The sequence below is a fragment of the Pinus tabuliformis genome, chromosome 5_1 (assembly GCF_031772625.1).
Source record: "Pinus tabuliformis cultivar Carrire ecotype Pingquan chromosome 5_1, CPIR1, whole genome shotgun sequence".
Classification (NCBI taxonomy): Eukaryota; Viridiplantae; Streptophyta; class Pinopsida; order Pinales; family Pinaceae; genus Pinus; species Pinus tabuliformis.
This window is the reverse complement of record NC_142305.1, coordinates 340,063,544-340,090,196: the sequence shown is the minus strand read 5'-3', so window position 1 is coordinate 340,090,196 and position 26,653 is coordinate 340,063,544. Positions and strand designations below refer to the sequence as shown.

Here is a 26,653-nt window from a genome sequence, read left to right as displayed (position 1 = left end):
TTCATAACCAGAAAAACTTTGTGTCTGCTCCACCCTTGGTAACTTGACTCAAGGGCCAAGTGATATGAGATAATCCCAACATGAACCTCTGATAAAAATTAGCAAGGCCCAAAAAGTTGCAAAGATATGTTAGAGTGGTTGGGGCTAGCCAATCCCGAATGAATTGGATCTTAGCTGGATCCATATGCATGGATTTCTTATCAATGATATTGTTGGTGTCTAGGTATGAAAAATCTATTCACCCTTTTTCCTACATTAAATTATCAATCCAGGTGTGTATCCTTTCAAGGCAACATGCAAAGTATATGCAAGGGAAAGGTAACCATCCGTTCCGACCAAGGGTTCGTGATTAATACTCAAAACATTGCTGAAAAATTGAACTAGCTACATTACTCAAGAAAAGCGATTACAGGAATTAACAATCTGTAACAACAACCATAAAATAATAAATAACACACACAAAAAATATGCAACACCTGATCAGAAGAGCGGGCCCTACTCTCTGATCAGGGCCGTGTTAATCACAATGAAGAATGGAGCAGTGAAAGAGATGATATTTTATTAATATGGAAAGAGATATTATAATACCAATGGGGAGTTTTCCATTTATAGGAATAACCTGTCTTTTATACATAGCAAGGGAGAACAACATCTTTCCCCAAAACCTCGTAACCGTATACCTAGAAATATACATTAGTTCAGAACGACACCAACACCAGATAAACAAGATCAGCGAATGGTCGAAGAACGGTTCAGGGATCTGTGGCTCTAGCTATGCGACATCCTTATGGCTAGTCATTATTGTGAATTGTGGATCTGCTGTGGGATGCTGAAGGATTGTTACCTGTTCTCCAGAAGCTATGGCCAAACATACGTTTTAGTGTTGTGAATGGGTAAAACCCCACGACTTTACTTCATTAACAAAATATTCCAATAGACAGGAAAGGGGTAATTACCTTGCGTATTTAGCATAGTAAACATAGGTGAATAAGTGTAAAAAGGAAAAAAAGAGGGATGGAAAAGCAACAGAAAGATAGCCCGATTTGTTTCCCAAGAGATATAACCTAGATATTGGACCTAGCTCATGCCAAAGGTGAATTTCTCCAAGTTGGCACATAGTTTGTGTTGCCATAGGGTTTGAAGGACATGTCGAATGTGTTGCAAGTTCTCTTTCCAAATATTGCTAAAGATGAGGATGACGTACAAATATACAACCACAATCAAGTTGGTAAAGGGTTGCGTGATATAATCTATTAGCCTCATAAAAGTTGGAGGGGAATTTATCAACCCGAAAGCCATGGTTGACCACTCAAAAATGACCTCCTTGGATTTGAAAGTGGTCATTTATACATTTGTGGGTTTTATTTGAACTTGGTGATAGCTAAACTTTAAATCGGTATTGCTGAAATACTTGGCCCCTTTGAGCTGATCAAGAAGGTCATCAATACGTGGGATCAGATACATGTTTGTGACAATGATTTTATTTAGTGCCTGATAATCAATGCAAAGTCTCCACGTTCCATCCTTCTTCTATACAAGTACAATTGGGTTCCCACAAGATGAGGAACTTGGTTAGATGGGCCCTTTTTGCAACAGCTCGTAGATCTACCACTTGATTTATTCATTTTATGTAATAGAGCGATGGTATATAGACCCATTGTGTACAGGTCCTCCAGGATTCATATCAATCGAATGCTTGAACCGACAGTGTGAAGGTACCCCTATGGGTGACTAGAAGATGTCCCTGAATTCTTCCACAATCTTATCCACCTGCTTTTATTGCATGGTAGAACCCTTCGCGGGGGGCATGGATGTGGCCATGATCTTACCCTTACTTTAAGAATGAATAAAAGAAATGAATTTATTGGTCTGGGAGATGATCTTACTACATTGATTAGCAAAGATCAAAGAGATGGCGATAGGTGGGGCTACCTCTAGTATCTTGTATAACTTACTACCCCAAGTAATAGTCACAGTACAAGGCCTCAACTCATAAATAGCATGACATTTCCATAGGTATGGTTGGCATAATAATACATCAAAAAATTCAAGAGGATCAACCTCACACAGTACCTCATATATGAAGGGTTTGATGTTGTAGGGTAGATCACATTGTTGGCTGACACGAAGATCTCGTGCTTGGTGGAGCCACTTAATGGTGTATGGTTGCAGGTGTGGTATGGTTTGTAGACCCAATTGCTTAATGACCTCTGCTAAGATGAGGTTCTCTTGGTTCCCGTTGTCGACAATGAACTGCAGTGGGTGTTGCTTCACCCACATTTGTGAGTGGAAGAGATGCTCCCCTTCCTCTGGATCTTCGGGCTCAATCTTCAGCATCTTGGTGATGGAATCTGTCGTGTAGGGCTCCGCATCAATAATATGCTTCCCTTTTCATTCTCCTTGTTGCGTTCTAACTCAAGGAAAGAACATGCATCTGACTTTGAAGCCCTTATCTTGGGTACTAGTGACTACATGGCTTGACACTCACTTATGTTATGATTTGGGCTCTTATCGAACTCACACCACTTTCTTGTGTCCTTATTTGTCTTCGTGGTATTGTTCTTTTCTTACAACCTCAGTGGGATTTCCTAGGTCACCCCGCCTTGGCTTTTTCCTTTTTTCTATGCTTTGCAACACCTTTCCCTTGCTTCAGATTCACATATCCAAAGTCTCACTTCTTCTGTTTAATTGTTTGCTCAATCTTAACAATGTATCAATAGGTAGATCCAAGGGAGGAGATTTCTAGAATGCCATCTCATCCTAGATATATTTGTGTAGACATTTGTGGCACTTGAGTACCAGATGTTTCTAAGAATCGTTGATACCTAACTTTGTGTGAAGTGTATGAAAAATATTTGTGAACACCATCACGTCTTGGTCCCTTCCCTCTAATACCATTTTCTAGATTTATGAAGGAACGAAATGAAATAAATTTTTTAAAAAATCACTAATATACAACAAAAATTGAACCTCGATTCTTAATAACGAAATACTGAAAACTATTTACATGAAGAATGGAAATAAACTAGCTCAAGCGATGGTATCTTATGTCTGAGAAGAGATGTGGTGGCTACATTCCTCTAAACTGGGTTACAATGTGGCTTGCAGGAATTTTTATTATTGAGAAACAAGGGAAAACCCAAAACATCCAAAAACCTAACCTTAGGAGATGAAGCACCAAACATTTGTATGCTTTTTTGGGGTTAGTTGGCACACCAAATTCCTTGGGTTGAAACTTTGGCATACGATCTTTGTTTGACACGTACGATACCTCGTTAGAAATATCTATCTGAGGACTACAACTTTCGATCACAAACCACTATTGCAAATTATGAATTTTCCCATTTTCCAAAATAAATGTCGTTTAGGGCCTCAAAATGGCTATGGAAGTTGAGGACCCAAAACATTGCCAAAAATAGTAAATTGTGCTAAAATTAAGGAGACAAAAAGAAACAACGCTTGGGGTCCAAGTGGAATCGGTAGGTGGCCACCAATATCCACCTAGATCAAAGAGGAAATGGTTCCCTAGACCCTACAACACCATGAAAAAAAATTTGTTGTACTGAATCAGTTGGAATAGATAGTAAGTTTAAACTTCCTTGACATAACTCAACCCAATAGTGAGAGGTTGTGTAGGTGACATATTTCCAATTCCTGAAACCTTGCTTTTCCAAATGTTTTATAGAAGTAGCTCCAATTAAAATTGTAGATATTATGAAATTCTAGGGACTTCCATTGGAGAATGTTGCAATTTATTTATAGATATCCATTATAAAGGAGTCTATATTTTCAAAGTAACAAAAATCTTATGGTTATTAAAATTCAAAGTTATATTAGTAGGATATCCAAAAGAATAAAAGTTTGATAATAAGATCTTGGTTATCCACCTAGTAGAAGGTTCATAGTAGAAGTCAATGTGATGTATAAATATTGTGTTACCTTTTTCATTCTAAAGAGCATAAATATGCATGTTTTCTACCAAGCTAATTGTAGATTCTAGTAGATCCGGGCTTGCTGATATTTTATGAAGATAAGAAAGAATATTTTCCCCATTCCTAAAAGATAAAATTCCAATGATGTATTAAATATTGTCTCTATGTTTGTGTGTGTGTGTAGAAATACCGATTGCACCTAACGTGACTAAGTGGGGCCACCTCAACAACCCTACTAATTGCTCTATTCTAAGATATAGATGATAGAATATCTAGGGGAATGATGAAATTAAAACAAGGGGAAAAGTGTTGCTTCGTCATTTGGTGCCTTATTCCAAGTTGTAGATGATAGCATATCTAGAGGGATGATGAAATTACAGCAAGGGGGAAAATTGCTGCTTCGTCATCTGGTGAAAAAGGCTTGAATTTGGGTATTGGAGTTAGTTCAAGCTTAGGAATTAGGGGACTAAATCCAAGGACTCTCAAATCCCTTCAATAGTACAAGGTTTGTCATTATGGAGTCTCTTGGTTATAGAATTCTATTTAAAATTATATTCCCGATTTTAAACTATAAAGTTTTAGGAACAAATCCTAACCTTTTGATTGTCTATTTTGATCACAAGGTAAAGTAGTTCTCAGGCCAAATGAATTTGATGTCACCTACTATGTTTACCATTCTTATATTGCAACTGGTTATAGAGTGGGGGAATTTCTATTTGTTTTAATTGTAGAGGTTCTGATCATGGTGGTCATAGAATGTCTATGTTGTGGAAGTTCATTGAAATTAGGGGGATCTCATGCATGGGCTATCATTTATTTCCTATCATCCTGATAAGTTGTTGTCTTTCAAATTCTTGACATGAGTTGATTTCAATAGGGGTTGTTTACTATACCAAATTTTAGTTAATTCCTTTCTTTATGATGTTCTTTATTTGATTGCCCTAGATTAGAAATGAATTAGAGGTTGACTTTTCTTCATTTTCCATAGATCAAGGTTTTTAGACTTCCTATGGGTCCCATGGAACTCATGAGTATTTTGGAATTTCCAAGAATTTTCCTACAGGTTTCCACAAGTTTTTGGCATTAATATGTAAGAATTTTAGGAGTTTCTTCAATGGAAGTCTAAACATTTTCTAATCACCTTGGTTTTAGGAAACAACTAAAAAGTGGAAACTTCGCTGGGCACATCTCTAGGGTTGTTTTAAACCACAAAAACTTCTAAAAATGGTTCTGGGAGTCCCAACTATGTCCCATCAAAGTTTCCAGGGATTTCTAGGAGTTCAACAAAATTTCTGGAAGTTTCACAAAGCTTTCAGATGGCTTCCTTGTTTCTTGTTACTTGACTTTCAAATTGATATTGGTGAAGCAAGCACTTTATAAAAATATATTGTTCCTATCTAACATAAAACTAGATATTGTTGTTCTTTGGGCTAAAATGGTGACTTACCTTATTTTATATACTTTGTTGTTTCTTCCATTATTTTAGGTTTATGAGCTAGTGGAAGAGCTAGTTTCTAAATATTTTCACCTTTGTTTATTACTACTCTTGAGCTTTAGGCTTAATTTTAGGTTGGACATGTCTTGAACCTTACCCAACACTTTATGTATAATCATTATGAATTCGATATTTCCACCAAATATTTACTTGCTATTGCTGTAATAGTAAGTTACTTTGAGATCAAATGTTGAGGTAGGAAGTAAAGCCTTCCAAAATTTGAACTAGGAGACTATAAATGGCTAACCGAGTAAACTTAGAAGCTTGTGACAAGGTATGAACTTTTATACATAGTCAATGAAGAGACTTTTCATAATTAATAGCCAATCAAAATATAATTCACAATTAACATATGTAGTAGGTTTCCCATTATTTTTCATGAGGAGGATCGTAGTCTAGGAATCACTATTGTTGTAAGGAACTTCCTTGGCAGTGAGGTGTCAATGCATTGACTGGATTTGTTTAACAATGTCTTGTGCTTATTATTTCTTGAATCCTTGTGCTATAGCTTCTCCCAAATGTTTGTAGAACGAGGACTACTTGGCCAAGTAAAGCCTTTTCCCCTATTCTTCCAAGATTATGCGCTTGTAGGATAGTTGGTTTAGGTTCTTGACTTTTCTTAACTCTCCCTTTCATATTTTCACAAATTCGGGAGCAGAGAAAGTTTGCATGGTGCATATTTTCTTGGAATGTTCCCATTACTCAATTTTCTTTATTGATTTCTTTATGCCACCTATCCCATATCATTCAAGCTCAATGGCACCCCTAAAATATGCTCATGATTATTTCATTGCTATGGATACTCCAAATTTGAGATGTATCTTGGCAAAAGAAATATTTTTGTTCTAGACACCAATGAGTTGCATTTTTGTAGTGCCTACCATGTTTTACTATATCTTCTTTTACTTCATGGACAAACAAGATTTGAGTTGGAGCACTACAAAGATGCCTTTGTAGCTAGAGAAGTGTGGCACTCTATAGCTTAGGTGGGGGATATATTAGTGTGTGTATGTGTGTGCATGTGTAACATGATAAATTAAATCAATAAAACCTAACGTACGTGTGTGCATGTGTAACACCGATAAATTAAAATGAATAAAACTTGATCTCACATGTTTTTTTTATTAACATGATGTAAAAAATTTATGGTATCAAAGAGCCTTCATTTTGCCACAAAATTAGCCATCATAATGTTTTGCTACCCTATCTTTGTAAGATTGTACTAATGTTTAGACATAAGAATCAAGAAGTTGTTGTTACATAGCCCCAATCTTGTCTGCACTGTTCATTGTTGAAGAAAGTGTAATTAGGTTTGATCTTCATAAATGTAATTTTAATCTTTGTACTTTTAAAAGAAAAGAAATATTATTTTTTAAAATTATAAAAATGAGTTTCTTGCTCATTGCATAGGTATAACACATGTTAAAGTGTTATAGGAAATTCAAAGAGTCAAAGTAAATATAGAATACCCTTAAGGGCATGTTACACCATGTAAATTTATGTATTAGAGTCCAAGAAAGACCTCCAAGAAAAGTCACAAGCCTCCTCCATATGTCAGACTCATAAAAAGGACTAATTTCAATCTCCAAAGACAAGTTGACCTAAAGTGATCAAGTTAGCCCAAAAGAGGAGGAAAGACCACTATATATAGGGTAACTTTTTGTCACCAAAGTGCAGCCAGTCACCTCTGAAATCAGCGAAGAAGAAGGAAGAAAAAGGGGTACGAATAAGGATGAAGAAAGGTGTCTCTCTTACAATGAAGAAGAAGGGATAAAAAACCAAGTTCACAAGGCATATTTCAGGCCTAACTACAATCACACATGCGAAGAGAAGGAGGCTCAATTTGTTGTCATAACTAACCTCATAGTGCAGTCATGCGAAGAGGCTTGGTTGGGCTAGAAAAACAGTTCCAATTAGGCCTCCTACTCAAGCAACGGAAGAGACTCTCAAGTGAAAGTAAGAGAGCATGCAAAGTTATAATTCTTGAAGGTATCCTCCACATGTGTGAAGAAAGGAAAGACATACTGTTGTTGTTCCAAATTTTCAACCACAGTGAAGAAAAGAGAGCTCGGTTGGGTTAGTAACAAGGTCTTCTCCTTGATTAAGTTAGTGTCTATCTCAAGTAAATGAAGAGAAGGAGTATATCTCTTCTAGGGCATACAAACTAGGGATGTTGCGTTAAGGTTTCCAATTATCAAAAGAAGGAGGACAAAGTGTTACAAGAGGAATTGATCGCAGGAAAGGCTTGACTTGTGCTTGGAGTATCTTCTTGTCAAGGGTCTAGGGTTTGGTATTTTTCAATTGAAGCTTCAATAAGAGAAACTTGCAGAAGGGTTTTCCTCTCTACAAGAGAGAGGTTTTTCCCTAGTTAAGAGCCAACACCTTGTGTTCTTGTCACTTTTGTTTTGGTAACTGTTTGATGAAGTAAGAGAACACACACTAATAATAATAAGAGAATATTTTGGTAATAAGAAAAATAAAAAGTACTTCACAAATTGTTATCATTCCTAGAAGAATATCATTATAACTCAAATTCCCTAGATTCTTCAACATGGTATCAAAGCTAAGGTGACACATCAATCAAGGGCATCTCAAGAATACATAGAAGAGTGAAGCATTAATATCAAGAAGTAAAGACATACAAAGTTTGAAGCATCAAATATTCAAGCAAGGCTTATAGATCCAACATTACGTTCACCTCTTCCAAATCCATCAAGAAGTACTACCATCCTGGGAACAAAGAAAGAAGAAATCCTTCCATATAAAGGCATCCACATGAAGGATCATTATATAAAAGTCTCCATCCTAAAAAAGAAAAGCACTCTAGATCAAGCTTCATCATTAAAGGCCTCTACACATTGGGAAGTCTACACCACCAAGCAATCTCTCATGAGGCACCTTGAAGAAAGCATTTTGAAGATCTCTAAGATCCAAGAAGACAAATAATAAAATCCTTAAAGAAGCAACAATACCTCTTCATCACCAACACTCTCAAGTAATTATTTGTATGTCCTCTTATGAACATATCAAAATGTCTTTTTGCAAGGAAAGCAACAAATTGTGTTATGGAACCAGCTCACAAAAAGATAGAAAATATAGATGAACGCCTTACAATTTAGCCTCTTCGAGCGGGCAACCTCCTTTACATTACACAAATGAACAATTCTTGGATGATTCAAATTTAAAAACCTCCTTTCTATATATAGGAGTCTAAGTAGTCACAATATAACCTAGCCGACCTAACAATAATAATATAAAGGCACAAAAATAACAATAGAGGGATTTTATGGGGCATAGTAATAACAATATGGGGACAATAGGGGCACAACAATATTAATAAGGGATACAAATACAATAGTAATGGGGTAATCACTAGTATTATAGGGACCTAACATGCCCCTCTCCTTCAAAAAAGTGTTGTCCTCAACGCTTGAGTAGTTCTGGATGCTTCTGTATAAAATTCTCATCCTCCCATGTGGAATCTTCAGTGGATAAGTTCTTCCACTTGATGAGATACTCCAAAATTGATCGATTTCATAGCTGTCGAGTTCTTGTTTCTTTGACTACTTCTAGTTCCAATATAATTTTTCCTTCCTCGTCAAGTTCTAAAAATATTGTTTGAACTGGGAGCTTGTCGCCTATAACCTTCTTTAAACATGAAACATGGAAAATTGGGTGCACTTGAGAAGCTGCAGGAAGCTCCAATTTGAATGCCATAGTACCAATCTTTTGCAACACCTTATATGGACCATAATACTTTGGTGATAATTTATTATCCTTCTTAGCTTGCTTGAGGGACATTTGTTTATATGGTTGTAGCTGTAGGAATATGCAATCACCTACATCAAAACTTCTTTCACTGCGATGTTGATCTGCCTGTTGTTTCATTCTATTCTGTGCTAACACGAGGTTATCCTTTAAGAGTTGGAGGACTTGTTGTTGATGCTCGATGTGATGTTCCACTTCTTGAACCTTAGAATTTTCTCTTAAATATGATGTGATGGATGGTGGTTGATATCCATAAAGTGCCATAAATGGGGTCATTTTTGTTGTTGTATGGAAGGAAGTGTTATACCACCATTCAGCCAGAGGCAACCATTTGACCCATTGTGTCTGTTTATCAGATACAAAGTAACAAAGATATCCTTCCAAACATTTTTTACTATCTCAGTTTTCCCATCAGATTGAGGATGATAAGGTGAGCTATGAGGTAACTGAGTACCAAGACAAGAAAATAATTATGTCCAAAAATTTCCAGTGAAAATGGGATCTCTGTCACTTACAATAATCTTTGGGTTTCCATGTAGCTTTTGAATTTTTTCCATAAATGCAATAGAAATTGTACTAGCTTTAAATGGATGTGATAATGCACAAAAGTGTGCATACTTCGTAAGTCTGTCAACTACCACCATGATGACACTCTTTCCCTCAGACTTGGGTAAACCTATGATAAAATCCATTGAAACCTCCTCCCAACGTTGGCTTGGAATGGATAAAGGTTGTAATAGACCCGGGGTCTTAATTGTTTCAACTTTATTTTGTTGGAAAACCAAACATTCCGCCACAAAATTTTGAATATCCGATTTGATGCCATCCCAAAAAAATTCCTTCTTGACCCTGTGGTAAGTTTTTAAAAATCTTGAGTGCCCTCCTAAGGGAGAAGTGTGCAATTCCATAAGAATCTTTTGTTTGAATTGGGAATTCTTACAGAGGTATAAGCGATCTTTGTACCATAACGAATCATTTTGCCAGCTAAATGTATCAGATGTACTGGAATCTTGTTGTAACTTTCGAATAAGTTCCCACACTTCTTCATCATTCTTCCATTCCTCCCTTGCTTCGTTTATCCAATCTAATTGGATAATAGAAATGGCACACAACAATGCTTCCACATCCTCATCCTTTCTTGAGAGTGCATCTGCCACCACATTTTGCTTCCCTTTTTTGTAGATGATTTCAATGTCATAACCCAACATCTTTGTGACTGACTTTTGTTGCTCTTTAGAGGATAATATTTGTTCTAAAAAGTATTTAAGGCTATCATGATCCGTTTTTACCTTGAAGTGTCTTCCCATTAGGTAGGGTCACCATTTCTTAAGTGCGTATAGTATTGCCAACATTCCCTTCTCATAAATAGCTTTGTGTAAAATATTTCCCTTGCTTGGACGACTTTCAAAAGCAATGGGTCTTTCATCTTGCATTAAAACAACACCAATTCCATTTCCTGAAGCATCACATTCCATAATAAATTTTTTTGTGAAGTCGGGTGTAGCTAAGACCGGTGCTTGGCACATTGCCTCTTTAAGATGTTCGAAGGCCTTTTTTGCTTCTGGAGTCCATGAAAATGCATCTTTCTTCAATAATGTTGTTAGAGGTGCTGCTATTCTCCCATAATTCTTAACAAACTTGTGATAATACCCTATCAACCCGAGAAATCCTCACAGATGCTTTATGGATGTGGGGAATTTCCATTCCTTAATGGCTTTAATTTTGCTAGGGTCTACCTTAACTCCTTTCATGAGATACAATATGACCCAGATATTCCACCTCTTGTACTCCAAAGAAACATTTGGATATTTTTGCATATAATTGTTTCTCCTCCAATAGTTGTAGCACCCTGTCAACATGTTCAACATGATCCTTCCAAGACTTGTTGTAGATTAGTATATCATCAAAAAATACTAACACAAATTTTCTAAGGAAGGGTTTGAAAATGGAATTCATCAATTCTTGAAATGTAGAAGGTGCATTGGTAAGGCCAAAAGGCATGATCGAAAATTCATAATGACCCTCATGAGTTCTAAATGTTGTTTTTGGAATGTCTCCAGTCTTCATTCTGATTTGATGATATCCTGAATGAAGATCCAACTTGGTGAAATAAATTGATCCGCGCAATTCATCCAGTAATTCATCAATGACAGGAATGGGAAACTTATCTTTAATAGTGAGCTTGTTGAGCTCCCTATAATCTGGACACATGCGCCATGATCCATCCTTCTTGTGCACCAATACTACTGGAGCAGAGAAAGAACTTTGACTAGGTTGAATTATACCAGCCTCTAGCATTTCTGCAACCATACGTTCAATTTCACTCTTTTGGGCATAGGGATATCTGTGCGGCCTAATGTTTGGAGGAACACTTCCTGGAATCAGATGAATAGCATGATCATGAACAAGAATAGATGGGAGACCTTTGGGAGTCTCAAATACCTTGGAATGATTGTCCAAGACTTTTTGGAGATCTGGAGAAATAGATGATTTCGATGTGGAAACATCTAGCGAACATAATTGTGCAATTACACCTCTTTGTTCCTTTTCTAGAAGCTTTGTCATACCATTAGAGATGATTATCTTTCCCAGTTTCCTTGCAACACCCCTTAATTCAACTTCCTTTCCTTCTGCAAAAAATTTCATGAAAAGTTCTTGAAAATTAAAAGCTATTATACCCAAGGATTGTAGCCATTAGACTCCTAGTACAACATCAACACCTCCCATTGGAATGGAAAGCATTGGGCTAGTCAATACATATTCTCCCATGCGTAACTTGATATTATGGCACTTTCCAGAGCAATTTATCATTCCTCCATTTGAAACCATCACATGACACTCTGGTGCTTTATATAGGAAGCAATTCAATTCTTTTTCTATCTTACAATGAATAAAATTGTGGGTACTTCCTGAATCAATCAACACTGTTACCTTTTTCTTCTTGATTTTTCCTTCTATCTTGATGGTTTGAGGAGTGGTAATTCCAGCCAATGCATTACAATATATGGTTGGATTCATTTATTCTTTATATAGGCTTTATTCCTGGAGTATATCCTCTTCTTTTGACCTTTCTTTCTCCTTTTCTTCTTCCTCTTCACAATCTATGTAGAATAATTTCTTCTCAACACATTTATGACCTTTCGTGTATTTGCTATCACAATTGTAACAAAGCCCTTTTGCTCTTTTTTCTTCCAATTGTTGTGGTGTCAACATTATAGGTTGTGGAAGACTAGGGGCAACAACACTTCCATCTTTATAGCTGTGAGTGGTATGTTTCCTAGTTGCCATAATTTTGCTTTTCATTTTTCTTGCTAACCTGAATGCCTTCTCTAATGAATCAGGTTCCCAAAGGTGAACGTCATGTTGGATATTATTATTTAAAGTCCCTGTGACACATCAATCATATGCTCCACTGGAATATTTTTTACCCTTATGTTCAATTTTTGGAACTCCTCAATGTGCTCCATTATTGAACCCTTTTGTTTGAGACTTGTCAATTGGCTAAAAAAAGTGTTGCTTTTTGTATCCTCATAATGTGCTGTCAATTCTTCCGTAAAAGTTACCCAAGTGATAATTTGTTTACGAGAGAAAATCCATTGATACCATACAAACTAATTTGGTTCCAAATATAAAGTTGCAATACGTACCTTTTGTGTGTTTTGCACATTACTGAGATCGAAAAATTTCTCCATCTGTAATATCCATGTTGCGGGATCCTTGCCATCAAACTTCCTCATATCGATTTTTGGAATATGGTGGGTCTTCGATCCAACATTAGAGTCTATGAAATCATGATTAACATTTCTTTTGTTCGCATCATGAGTTTCCTTTACTACCCCTTCACCATTAGTAAGTATTTCTTGTAGAAAATTTGTCAAATATGTCTTCAAATTTGCCATGTCTGTCTTCAAATCTATCTTCAAATAGTCCATCTTAGCTTCCAAGTCATTCATATTAGCTTCTAAATCTTTATTTAAACCATCCATCTTAGATTCTGTTACTTTTTGTGCGAGTGACATTTGTTGCACTTGGTCTCGTAATTTGATATATCATGTTGCATTTCTTCCTCTTCTTCATAAGTCATGCTAGAGATTTCAGGTTACTTACTAGGTGTTTGCATTTTCTTTCCTCGGGGAATCAATTAACAATAGTAATGCTATACTATGCCCTTTGAATTCCTTCAAAATAATTTTTCAAAGCAAGCTTAAGCAAAAATTTAAAAAAATCTACACACTTTTTTTCACTTTGTAGGAGCTCGATATTGCCTCTGATGTATCTCTGTAATTTCAGATCATCCAGTTCTAAAATTGTGACCTACAGAAGCCCTCTGTGTCCTCCTTCCAATTCCACCAGTCTGATCCAAATTAGATTTTCCAAGGAAGAGTTATGCCAAATCTCCCACACTGACCTGATTTTAGACTAGTTCAATAGAGCGAACTTGTACGACGTGCCACGTGTCCCTGTTTCAACCTCTGACTATGAAAAATATATAAAAGAAACCAAATTCCATCCTCTTTTTATAACTTCTTATGAAATTTCAATCCGATGCTCAAAGAAAAAGTTATGAATATTTTACGCAGGTCACCTGTTTGGAATGTAATTCAGGAGTCTGCAAAAATACCAGCTTCCTCAGATCATATCTCCTCAAATATAGCGTGAAAAGTTCTAAAATTCGGACCCGAGGTTTAGTGGAATTTTGTGTCAAATGGGTTTTTTTTTTGGTTTTGAAACATTGCAGAAAAAAGTTATATCAAAAATGCCACGATGACCTATTTGGAGCAGCGAAACCCTAGAATCCAAAGCTCTGATACCAAATGTTATGAAACTAGCTCACAAAAAGATAGAAAATATAGATGAAAGCCTTACAATTTAGCCTCTTCGAGGGGGAAACCGCCTTTACATTACACAAATGAACAATTCTTGGATGATTCAAATGACAAAACCTCCTTTCTATATATAGGAGTCTAAGGAGTCACAATATAACCCAGCCGACCTAATAATAATAATATTAAGGCACAAAAATAACAATAGAGGGATTCTATGGGGCACAATAATAACAATATGGGGACAATAGGGGCACACCAGTATTAATAAGGGATACAACTACAATAGTAATGGGATAATCACTAGTATTATAGGGACCTAACAAATTGGTTGGGACTGCTAATTTTCTTGCATGGAAAAAGAGGACTGAGCTACTTCTCAAAGAAAATGAACTTCTGTACTACATCAAAGGGAGTGTCATTGTTCCTTATAAGGAACAAACTCAATCCCTAGCAAAGAATAATAAGGATGAAACAAGGGCACAAAGGATTCTGATAGAATCCATCAAGGACCATCTCATTACTTATGTTTCCAAACTTGAAACATCTAAAGGAATCTATGATAAGTTGGTGGAGCTATTCTCAGTTATTACGACTGGAGAAGTGATATCATTGCGTAATGAATTATATAATATGAATATATCCAAGGAAGAAGGAATAGATCCCTACTTCATTAAAATCTCTAATATGAGAGATCAACTACGAGAGCTAGGAGAAGTTATGTCTGACAAAGAAATGACAATTGTGGTACTCAATGGACTGCCTGAGGAATGGGGCAACTTCACATCAAGTATATATGCCAAGAAGGAAGCTACCCCACTAAATGAACGTTGGTCTCTATGCAAAATTGAGGAGACTAGACTTAAAAGATGATGTGGGATCAAAGGAGCAGGAATTTGCTGCTATGGCCAAGAGAAGAGGGAAATTTGGCAAGTTTGGTCCATAGAGAAGGGGTAAAAGAGATATGTTGAAAATCCAATGCATTGGCTGCCAAGATTATGGACACTATAAGAGGGATTGTCCCAAATTTAAGAAGGAAAATAATAAGAGGAAACGAGAAGAAGCTCACATTACCCAAGAAGTGAAAGAAGAAGATAAGAAGCAGAAGAAGGAGGACCCTCGAGATCTATACTATGATTGAAATCAACTTCTTCACATAAGTCTTCTTTAAAAGTTTTGGGTATCATAGGAACATTTAGTGGTAGGATAGAATGCATGGTTTATGAAAATGACATCTTCAAGAATATAGGAGCATTATATAGAAATAGCTCAGATAAAGATATTCATGTAGGAAGGATGTACCCATTGAATGCCCTCATCAACACAGAAAGGAATGGTCATGATCAAGAAGAATAATCTTAGAAAACCATTATCTTCAACATGAAATAGCATTTACAAAATGAGGACTATAAGGATCCTCTGGTGGAATCTTCAATAAGAAGGTTCATGACTTTCACGAAAGGAAGGTGTCTTAATAGGAATCCCACTTATGGGGATTTAAGGAAGGATGATAAGTAGGCTGAGAGAGATGTAGCAAAGAAAAGAAGATTGAGATTATCTCAATCAAGGAAGATATAAAAGGAAGTTGAAATGATCAAAGAACTAAGATGATGTATGTATGCATATACGTTTTCAGTTTAAAAGGTCATGTCATCATATGTGTTAATGAGCATAGGGAATGGATCTAAAAATCATGGTCAATAATAGGGAAGATCTCTTTCAATAAGAATATGCTAGAAGAATGATTCACACACAGATTAAGGTCAACATGAAGAAGTATCCTCATAAGGAGTATGAGGTGGTTCAATAAGCAATCTATAAAGAATCATATGGGTAAAGATATCGGGGATTAAAAGAACACCATGGACACTAGGAATCAACATCCGACAGATTTGTTAAGGACATCTCTCAGAAGAAGGCACACGATCTCTGACAAAGGAAGAAAAAGATCAAAGGACCCTTGACACCTCAAAAAGCCTTGGAGATGTGAAAAATCCTGATGTTGATGTTTCAAGTTAACAAGATGTCATGATAGAAATCCATCTCGAAAGGTACTATTTGATTTAATGTTATACTTAGAATTCTTGAACAATGTCTGGACAGGTTCATGCAGGGCTACTAAAACAAGAGTTGTAAGTACAAGTACAACTAAGAATCCATGTGATTGATGGAAAATCCTGAAAGAAACATGATAAGGAAGAAGTAGCCACATGATGAAGGTTCTAGATATGTATCAACAAGACCATATTCCGTGAAAAAAAAAAGTAAAAAAAAAAAAGACATAACAAACCAAGAAGGAAAGTGATCGATAGTGGATGACCTACAAGGAAGAAGATTAAATGAACTTCATGGCATCAAGAAAGAAATTGATCAAGCAACTGAAGGTCCCACAAGAAGAAATTTGTTGATGTATAGGAGAGTCCCTAGTTAAGAGGGAGCTTTGATTGGGCAAGTTCTTGGTCAGAGGGAGCTTGGGTACATTCCTTCATAGGAATGGGCATATCTTCCCTAGCTTAGAGAGAGAGATAGACACAACATTCTTGTGTTCACTTTGGAAGAAAGAATGGAGGATTGGTTAATCATCTGACATCTGGTACTCTTTGAGGATGTGTAGGGAATCCAAGACAAGAGTAGGCAAGAGGACCAATATTATTTGAGGGCTAGGGAACTCAAGACAAGAATAGTCCTAGAAGGTCATACTCAGTGAACACTCGGGTGGGTATGTATGTTGAGAGACAATGATGAAGGTGTCTATAATCATTGGTCTCACCAAATTTGTGCTCTAATATATTGGGAGATAGAGCTAACATTCAAGGCCTTGCTATGGAAACAATGTTGGTTACTATGATGCTATAACAAATGGATTGACAATTTGATTTCTCTTATGTGAATTCTTCAGATTGAAAATGGAAAAACACCTTGTAATGATTTAGGAATAACTCCCTAGTTAGGAGGGAGTGTTGAAGAAAGTGTAACTAGGTTAGGTATTCATAAATGTAATTTTGATCTTTGTACTTGTACAAGAAAAGGAATACTACTTTTGTAAATTATAAAAATTAATTTCTTGCTCATTGCATAGGTCTAGCACATGTGAAAGTGCTATATGAAAGTCAAAGAGTCAAAGTAACTATTGAAGACCCTTAAGGGCATACTATACCATGTAAATTTATGGATTAGAGTCTAAGAAAGATCTCCAAGAAAATTCACAAGCCTCCTTCATATGTCTGCCTCATAAAAAGGAATAATTAGAATCTCCAAAGACAAGTCAGCCTAAATTGATCAAGTCAAACCAAAAGAGGAGGACAGACCACTATATATAGGGTCATTCATTCTCAACAAAGTGCAGTAAGTCACCTTTGAAATCAACAAGGAATAAGGAAGAGAAAATGGTACGAAAAATGACGAAGAAATGTGTCCCTCTTATAGCGAAGGAGGGATAGAAGACCCAATTCACAAGCCATATTTCAGGCCTAATTATAGTCACACGTACAAAGTGAAGGAGGCTAAATCTGCTGTCATAACTAAGCTCCTAGTATGGTCATACGAAGAGGCTTGGCTGGGCTAGAAAAAGAGTGCCAATTAGGCCTCTTACCCATGGGAAGGAAGAGACTCTCAACCGAAAGTAAGAGAGCATGCAAAGTTGCAATTCTTGAAGCTATCCTCCACATGTGTGAAGAAAGAAGAGACATACTGCTATTGTTCTAGATTTGCAACCATAGTGAAGACATTAGGGGAATTTTGAGGTCTAAAATGAGACTCCTAAGGAAAATGTACAACCAAAATAAACTTTATAAGAACCAATAGGATTCAAGATGATGATATCAACCATGGGGGATGATTCACCATTTTTGGAGTAAAAAGTAAAATGTTTAAAAAATAACAAAATAATAAAGCTACTTTTTCAACTTATCTCTCTAAGATTTTACTTAAATTTTGAGCGGGAGTACTTGTTGGATGCGAAATTTGTTTCCTTATCCAAGGAGTGCCCATGTTTCATACTTTTGATGGACCCTACTAGATGACAAATCAGAAATACATGAAAACACATGATTACAACCACATTTTTCATGTATTTTTCATTTTTCATTTAATTGAGTTCATCGAAAGTATGCAACATGGGTACTCCTTGGAAGAGGAATCAAATTATGCATCCAATGAGGGTTTCTACTCCAAATTCGAGTAAATCCATAGGGAGATAAGTTGAAAATACAAGTTGAAAAACTAGTTTTTTCTTTTTTCCCTCTAAAATTTGATGATGTAATCTAATCTTATTTTATTCTTTCCACTGTTATTTTATAATTTCCTTAGGAGGCCCATTTTAGACCTCAAAACTCCCTTAATGAAATAGAGCTTGGTTGGGTTGGTAACAAGGTCTTCTTCTTGATTAAGGAAGTCTCTATCCCAAGCAAAGGAAAAGAAGAAGTATATCTCTTCTAGGGCATACAAACTAGGGCTGTTGCGGTAAATTTGTTAGTTGCAGGAAGAAGGAGGACGAAGTGTTGCAAGACGAAGTGATCTTAGTAAAGGCTTGAATTTTTCTTGGAGGATCTTCTTGTCAAGGGTCCATGGTTTGGCATTTGTCAATTGAAGCTTCAATAAGAGAAACTTGCAGAAGATTTTTCCTCTCTAGGAGAGAGAGGTTTTGCCTTGGCTAAGAGCCAACATGTTGTGTTCTTGTCTCTTTTGTTTTGGTAACTATTTTATGAAGTAAGAGAACATGCATTGATAATAATAAGAGAAGATTGTGGTAATAAAAAAAATAAAAGGAACTTCACAAATTGTTATCATTCTTATAAGAATCTCATTATAAATTTATGCCCTAGATTTTTCAACATTCATAACATTTTATATTTCTATGTTTTCCATCCATCAATATTAATTTTTCCATATTCCATAGATTCCTCTTGTTATTTCCATGGAATTTAAATTTTTCCCTATTTACACCAGTCTTTGTAACTTCTCAAAGTGCCAGAAATGACCCGAGTAAGTAGAATCAACTACTTTAGGTCCTATGCCCAAATCAATATATAATTATCATTTGGGTTGTATATCAATTTTACATCATTTTTTGGTGTTTTTTTATATAGAGAAAGGTATGAATCAACCATAGTGAATGATGTTCCTCCCACTTAGTCAATTTGCTACAAAATAAAATAGAATACTTTTACTTACATCCTATAGGGACCCTGTAGGATCGACAACAAGAGATCATTTTTCATGGATGAATGAGAACAAGTATCTAGGGGGTAGAGTTTCAAGTTATCCAACAAATTGGGTACAAAGTCAAAAGATTCAACATCTAGCCACTAACAGATTCAACATCTTCTTGTAGGAATCCTTTGCATAGGTTCATTTTTGGGCCATCAAGTGCCTTATTGTCGCACAAATGATAATACTGATGATCAAAATCATACTTTTCTTCCAATAGATATAGAATCCACCTAAAGGGTACTGAAAGTCACACCCCTAAGATAAATACTACCCCAACTACTTATCTCTAGCCCCCAAAAGAGAACAAAGTGAGAGGGTGAAATTAGGCCAGATTTAGAGGAAAATGCAATTGTATCACTGCATCTATGATCTCCTAACAACTTATATGAAAATTCTAAACTGATCTTGAAGAGTACTTATTCCAACATTGCAAATAAGGAGAGCATAGTGAATCTTAGAGGTGAACTTTCAATGCATCCTTCACCAAATTTGAGTATCTTATTAAAAAGATAAACAATTCTATTGACATTTATTTAAATCACTTTGAATGATAGGATATGGCATAGACTTATTTAGTGACAATTGGAAATCTAGTAAGACACAAGAATTGTATATATGTTGGGATTTCAACTTGAGATCATTGTAAATTTGTGTAGTGACAACATTCCATCTAACCACTAAACCACGACCCAACAAATTCATGACTTGAAAATTGAACTATTAATGAAAGTCATGATTTAGGGTTGTATTATCTTAACTTATTGTTATACTCCAAATAAGCATTATGCTACTCATTTTACATGCATAAACTTTTAATGTGCATGAAATCTTTCTAGGGTGGCCTATAGTTGAAGACCTATGCATTACGCTTTGTTCTCACAATAATTTTAGTCTTTATTTTTTAGAAAGGAGAATGGCTAATAATGAGAAACGATTCATGTTGATTTCTCATGACATAACAATTGGTTAATTAAGATATTTAATAGTAGGGTTATTTGAATGGTGTTTAACAAATAGGAACTCACATGTTATCTTCCAAAAACATTTTTTTTTGGCAAAGTACGAATTTGAGTGCTAATTTGATGTGAGTTGAGTTGTAATTGTGTGTGTAGATACATTTAATTGATTGCAATGAAAAATAGAAAATGTAGGAATCCCTTAGCTTGGAAGCATTTGAGGTGCTAAGTTCAATATGGATTGAGTTTTGATTGGGTGAAGATGCATGTCTGGAGGAATGGATCACAAAATATGAAATGGGAAAAAACATTGTGAAGCCCACATTCTTTACCAATATTGCTTAGGTTTCCATGCTACTATTGTACACAAGGATGTAGAAATAACATTGAATATCCCAGATCCATACCATTAATGGATTTCCACACTTTATACAAATTATAAACAAAAGAACCAAATGAGGCCCTTCATGTGTTGCAAGTGCAACAAAACATTCTCTGTTAGGGGTGACAAGCACTCCCATGCATATAATGGTGAACACCTCTAGTATTTCCACTATGGTTTAGATTTCAAGGATAAGAATCCACTCATAGATCATCCATTTTTCCATTTTCTATTGGTAAAACCTAGTAAGTATCTTTTGGTAGGCAACATAAGTCAAATTGTCAAAAAAGAAGAGATAAAAGCTAAGTTTCTGAAATTTGGACATGTGGAAGACATCAAATTTTTGCATGATAGGAATTGTACCATTATTGATTATTCAAAACTGTGAGGATGTTATGCCAGTTTTCAATTATTAAATGGAATACAACTAGGCAATGATCTTATTCATCTTGAATTTTTGAGGTCTCAACTTTTGAAATGAGTACATATTTGCTTAATTCGCCCTAAATATCTCTAGGCACAAGAACAATGGTCAATGCGGTCAAATGAAATTATGTTTCTATTGTTATTTTATATGATATGTCTCAGGCTTATGTTGTTTTATTGGATGAGTTTGTTTTTCTTCATTTTCTCATATACTTTCATTTGTGATTAATTAGGATAATGTAATAAACCAACATTTTCATTCAATTGAGGTAAGGGATGTCCATGCCAATGACCAAATAATACTTATATGTTAGATACAGTAAGGAAGTATACATACACAGTCACATGTCCACCCAAACTTCTTGGTGGCATCCAATCCAAAACTTAGATGGTTCATATGTACCTATATTTTATTCCAACATCATTTTTAAGCACATGCTTATGATTTTAATGGCATCATAAACTGCTACTTCACTAATGTAAATAGTCAACCTATTTGTTGTTATTTGGGAAACATTTGCTAATGACATGAAATTCAGGCACTAACTAGTGGAATTCATTTGTTTATATTATGTCTTGATGGGAGTTTCTCCTACTTTATAATTCCATTGTTTTCTTTTTCTTCTGTATTCCTTTCTGTGGAAAAGACTACACATGGGATTGAAGGTGGGAGAAAGCAAGGCATCCCAAGAAATATCTTGTTGATAAGGTACCCTCATTCTATAAACATTGATGAACAGAGGTTCCATAATTCTATGATTCTCTTTGGTGAGATAGAATGGATTAAGAGTTTTCGATCAAGGCATTATGCATTTGTTGAATTTAGAAGTGTCGATGAAGTTAGGTGTGCAAAATATGGCATTCAAGGAAGGCTCTTTAATGATCCTAGGATACTAATTATTTATTCAAATAGTGAGATTGGGAAAATGGACAATTCCAAATATAATTCAAATTTTATGACTCAATTTCAGGGATTGCTTCCACATGAAACTCCCTCTAGAAGTGGATCATAGTTTGGTTCAATTGAAATGTTTGGGCCTATAGGAAACATTGATTCTAGTAATCCTCTAGGAACAAGTGTTAATGTACACCCCATTCGGCCACGAGGCTATGATGAGCTCCATGCAACTAAAGGAAGAATTTCATTATCAAGGACAAATATGTTTATCAAGGTTTTGGATGTCAACTTAAATAGTCCTAGGCATGCATAGGGGCTTCATTGGGGGATAAATACCATACCACGTGCATTCATATTGGGGGATATATTGTGAGGAAAAAATGACATAATATATTGAGCATATAATAGGGTGTAAGGGGTTTATTTATTGGTAGGTTTAAAAAATGGAGCTCAAAGTTAATGAGAAAGTATAAAGGGTCATAAAAAATATTAATGAAAAAATGGATACCTACAATATTTAGTGGAAGTAGAGGTTTTTTAAATTGGGAACGTGTATTGGGTTCGTATTGGTAGTGGATTACATAATGTGATTTTCAGAGGTAATTTCTAATATGTATTCAAATTAGGGGTATTGTTTAGTATTCCATGAACTCACGTGCTACGTTAGAGGTTCATTGAGTGAATCCCCCATGTAGGCATGGTAGTTGGGGAAAACCACCTCGTCTTATGGAAATAAGTCTAAAACTTGTCAAGCCTCTATCAAGTGCTTGGGATGGATTTGATGCAAATGTTGCACAAAGGGAATTAAAAAGGCCAAGAATTGATGACACTAATGCAAACACAATAGCTTGAAATGCTAGAAAACCAATTGACAAGGTTATTGAGCCACAACCCTTTAGAGAATTTTCAAGGTATGTTAATACCAGTAGTGACAATTAGATTATGGGTGAGAGAGGAAATCTAGGATCATATTAAAATTGTAATTTAAATTAGTTTGTAGTTGTTCAGCCTCTATATTATGGCACCTATATATTCTACTAGAGGTCCAAATTTGCAAGGCCAACGAGAACATTTTGGATGTGTCGAGGAAAATATTTGATGGAAAGACATGATTAATAAAGGTGGAAATCATGTTTTCCATGGAAGACTCATATCAGTGGGTAAAACCATTGAATCAAAATTGTAAGGAAGGAAATATGTTTATGTAATAACTGTTTTTATTTTTGTATCCTTGAGTGGTAATATTAATATGATATCTGAAATTAAATTTTCTACTTTTACAGTCCAAAAGTAGTGAATTTCCCTACAAGAACAAATCTAGATATGCTCATCAAACACTTTTCATAGTTAACTTTCTTTTTCCATTATTTATTATTACTATTATTAACTTTAAGAACGATAGTTAACTTCATTTATTCTGTCTATTCTGGAGAGTGTTTGACTTACAGATACATTTAGCATGCCAAACTATTGTTTCAACAACTTCCTTTACACGGTGTTGTTACTGGGAACAATAGTAGCAAGATAATTTGTTTAGAGGTCCTAGTCCTCACATATTTTTCTCTTTTCATATGGAATCCCTTGTAGTATCTTATGAAGCTACCCCGATAGGCTTTGCTCCTAAATCATTGCATCTCGATGGGAAACAAATTAGAGTTGGCCAACAACATTTGCAAGTGCATCATCCCTTGCATGCTCCTTTTTTTAGAACAATCATATGGAACAAGGTTATTTTATTTGTTTCAATGTCTAATCTTCATGATTTTCAAGACTTATAACAGTACCCAGCAAACTTACCCCTTTCTGACCCATATAATCTACAATGTGGCCACTCACGATTCCACCAATAATGGAACCTGTAGTAAAAAATGAACCAAAGGTAGAGTACAACATTAAAAGGGTTGAAATATAATATTAAGCCCAAATGCATTGATTTAGTAGCACCTTTTAGATCTCAGAAGATTTGAAATAACTATCTAATAGGTAAACTACCAATTCAAAATACAATACCATATTTAATATTATTTACAACATCTTCTAAAAATGGAAAGAGAAGAAGTAGAAAGGATTTGGGTCATTGAAACGCACCCTTAGACAAGGTAAGTCCAAGATCTTCTATCATTGCAAATTTTGTGGGAGAAGAAAAGGCCACCTATAATGGTCTAAGAATAATTAGTGTAAGCCCTTCTCATCATTGGCAGATGAAATATGCCCATAATTGCTCAATAGTAGTTAATATATTAATATTGAATGCCATGGGTGCCATTTGTATTTCAAACATGAATTATTTTCTACTTAATTATGAATTCCCAACACTAAATTCATGCAATCATGTTTTACACCACGGCATCCAATTGTCAGCCTTATTTTTAAATTTCTCACCATTCCCCTTCTACAATATCAACTATCACATTAGACTTTCCTAACTTCCCCTTGGTGCACAACAGTCTGATTGGAATTAGAATCCAGTAATGCATGTACATCTTAAGCTTAAGTGCAATATTGGGTGCATAGAATATGAGCACAAGTACAAACTCATCATAATAAAGATTCACCTTTGCAAATATTTTACATTGCATACACACAACCTTAGCTTGGAAACCTCAACCTCAAGTTCATGATGCGATGTGCATCTTTCTAGTGATTGAGGTTTCAAAGATACAACTTTAGCTTACCAAACCCAAGGGATCCCAAACCTAGGCATGAATATTATTATTGGAAATATGGAGGTGCACCTTAGAGATGGGTTTAGATGGATATGCATTATTATTATTCTCTTATAAATATAAGTTATCAATAACTACTACTTCTGTCGTAGCCTTTGGTGCTAGAGGCTTTATCTTGAAAATATTTTTTTTGTAGTTTGGTGGGAAAAACTATTGTAATGTCAATTATTATTGTGATTGACATCCATATTTCCAAGCTAGATGCGCTAACGAAACAATAGGTTGGCAGGGTGACTTGTGGATATCTTGCACATATCCAGTAGCCTATAGTTTGTTTGCTTGCTTCCATGGCAGCTCACAACATGGTTTCAAATTAAATTCTTTGGGATAACACTTACGACCCCTTTCCCTACCTCTTTCTTGGGTCATTTATAGTTAGGTTCTTATTGGTATGCATATGGGTATTCAATACTTGGTCCAATTGACACTACTAGGGTAGGGAACTTGTGACTTTGATGGAGGAGCATAGCTCTCAAGTTTTCAACTAGTTGATAGACATAGGAGTCTTGAAATTTACCGGGGGAGTGGGTTCCCTAATTTTGTAATTATTTAAATTATTGTTGAATTTTAGAGATAACGAGTTGTGGGTTTAGAAGTTTGACAAGATATAATTGGTTAAGTGAGAATCTGACTTGTTAGGCATGAGAGATCGTAAGCGAAAGATCTTGGCATGATCTTAGGATCACATGGACAAGATTATAGTATATAAACAAATTGGTTATTGTTTCTAAGTTTTAATTAATCACTATAAGCCTACGGAGAAGAGAGGTAAAGGTAGAATGTGACTGTGGAGTGAGAATGAAAGAAGGCTAGGGTTGAACATGCCCACATTACATATTAGGCCAAGGTTAATATATATTTGAATTTGATGTGTCTCGATTCAAATGCACCTACGTTATATTGGCAAGAGCATATACTTTGTTTCCTTTAAATTAGTTGGGGTATGTTAGAAACATGATCCACATGAGGGGAAAGACAAGATTTTTGTAGGTTAGACTAATTCAAAATTATACCTTTTGAATTTGCTGGTGCAGTTTTGAAGGAGTCGATGGAATCCAAAATTGGTCAAACTTTGTTTATTTGAGTTAATCATCTTCGTGTGTTTATGTAGGAATTTACAGGGTAAGTTCCTCAGACATAACACCAAAGGACATCGCTCACAACCAGATCACAGATCAATACACCAGTATTTTTGACATGGTTAAAACCCTCAAAGAGGGAAACAGTCCACAGCCTGAGCCAACGCGGCCACTTCAGGCAATTTATTAATAAAAGAATGAAAATTTGTTAGGGTCACACCCTAACCCCCTTATTTATGTCATGGGATCACGTCATAGTCAAGAGTCAATAAAGCCCATATTAATATTTGTAAGTGGTTAACCTGAAATTAATGACGGGACCACAGTTAGTTGCAAATGGGCAGTAGTATTAGATAGATGGTATTAATAAAACCCACGGTATTGGCCCGTGGTATTGCATGTATGAGTCATATATAAAGGATAGAGACTCCCTGCGAGGAGTATCGTGTCTTATTTTGTAATCGAGCTCTGCTCTATTGGAGGTTGCCCCCTCGAAGAGGCATGTGAACATTGCTCTTTGAATAATAAAATCATTGCTATTCTGTGTTCTGGGTATCTTTTCTTCGCATATTTTGTGTTTGGGTATTACTTTGCAGGTTAAGAGCATAACAAGTGGTATCAGAGCACTTTCCAAAGCTCGGTGGGATCTCCAATTGTTAGCAAATTTTTTTTTTGGCTAGAGACATGTTCCAGCGTCTTTAAACCACGGGATCTGTCGTTAAGCGTATAAACCTGCGGATTTGGGGAGGCATGCACGCAGGAAATACAAGAGGTGGTCACGTTTGTTGGACTCCCTTGTAACCCCTGTGGGTACCCCTTCGAGTAGTAGCGCATTAGACAGAACCGCGCATGGACTGTCTTCCACGTACCCTCAGGATATATAGGAAGCCCCTTAGGCTCCCTTGAAACCTTGCCATAGATAAACCTTCGACCGTCTTGTGGCTACAGTACACCGAG

The 26,653-nt window shown here is 35.7% G+C and overlaps 1 pseudogene; it reads right to left on the bottom strand.

Annotated features, from left to right (window-relative positions):
- The window catches only part of LOC149164826 (adenosylhomocysteinase-like), a 48,743-nt pseudogene extending 24,730 nt beyond the window's left edge, over window positions 1-24,013 (bottom strand).
- Between the last annotated feature and the right edge of the window lie 2,640 nt (window positions 24,014-26,653).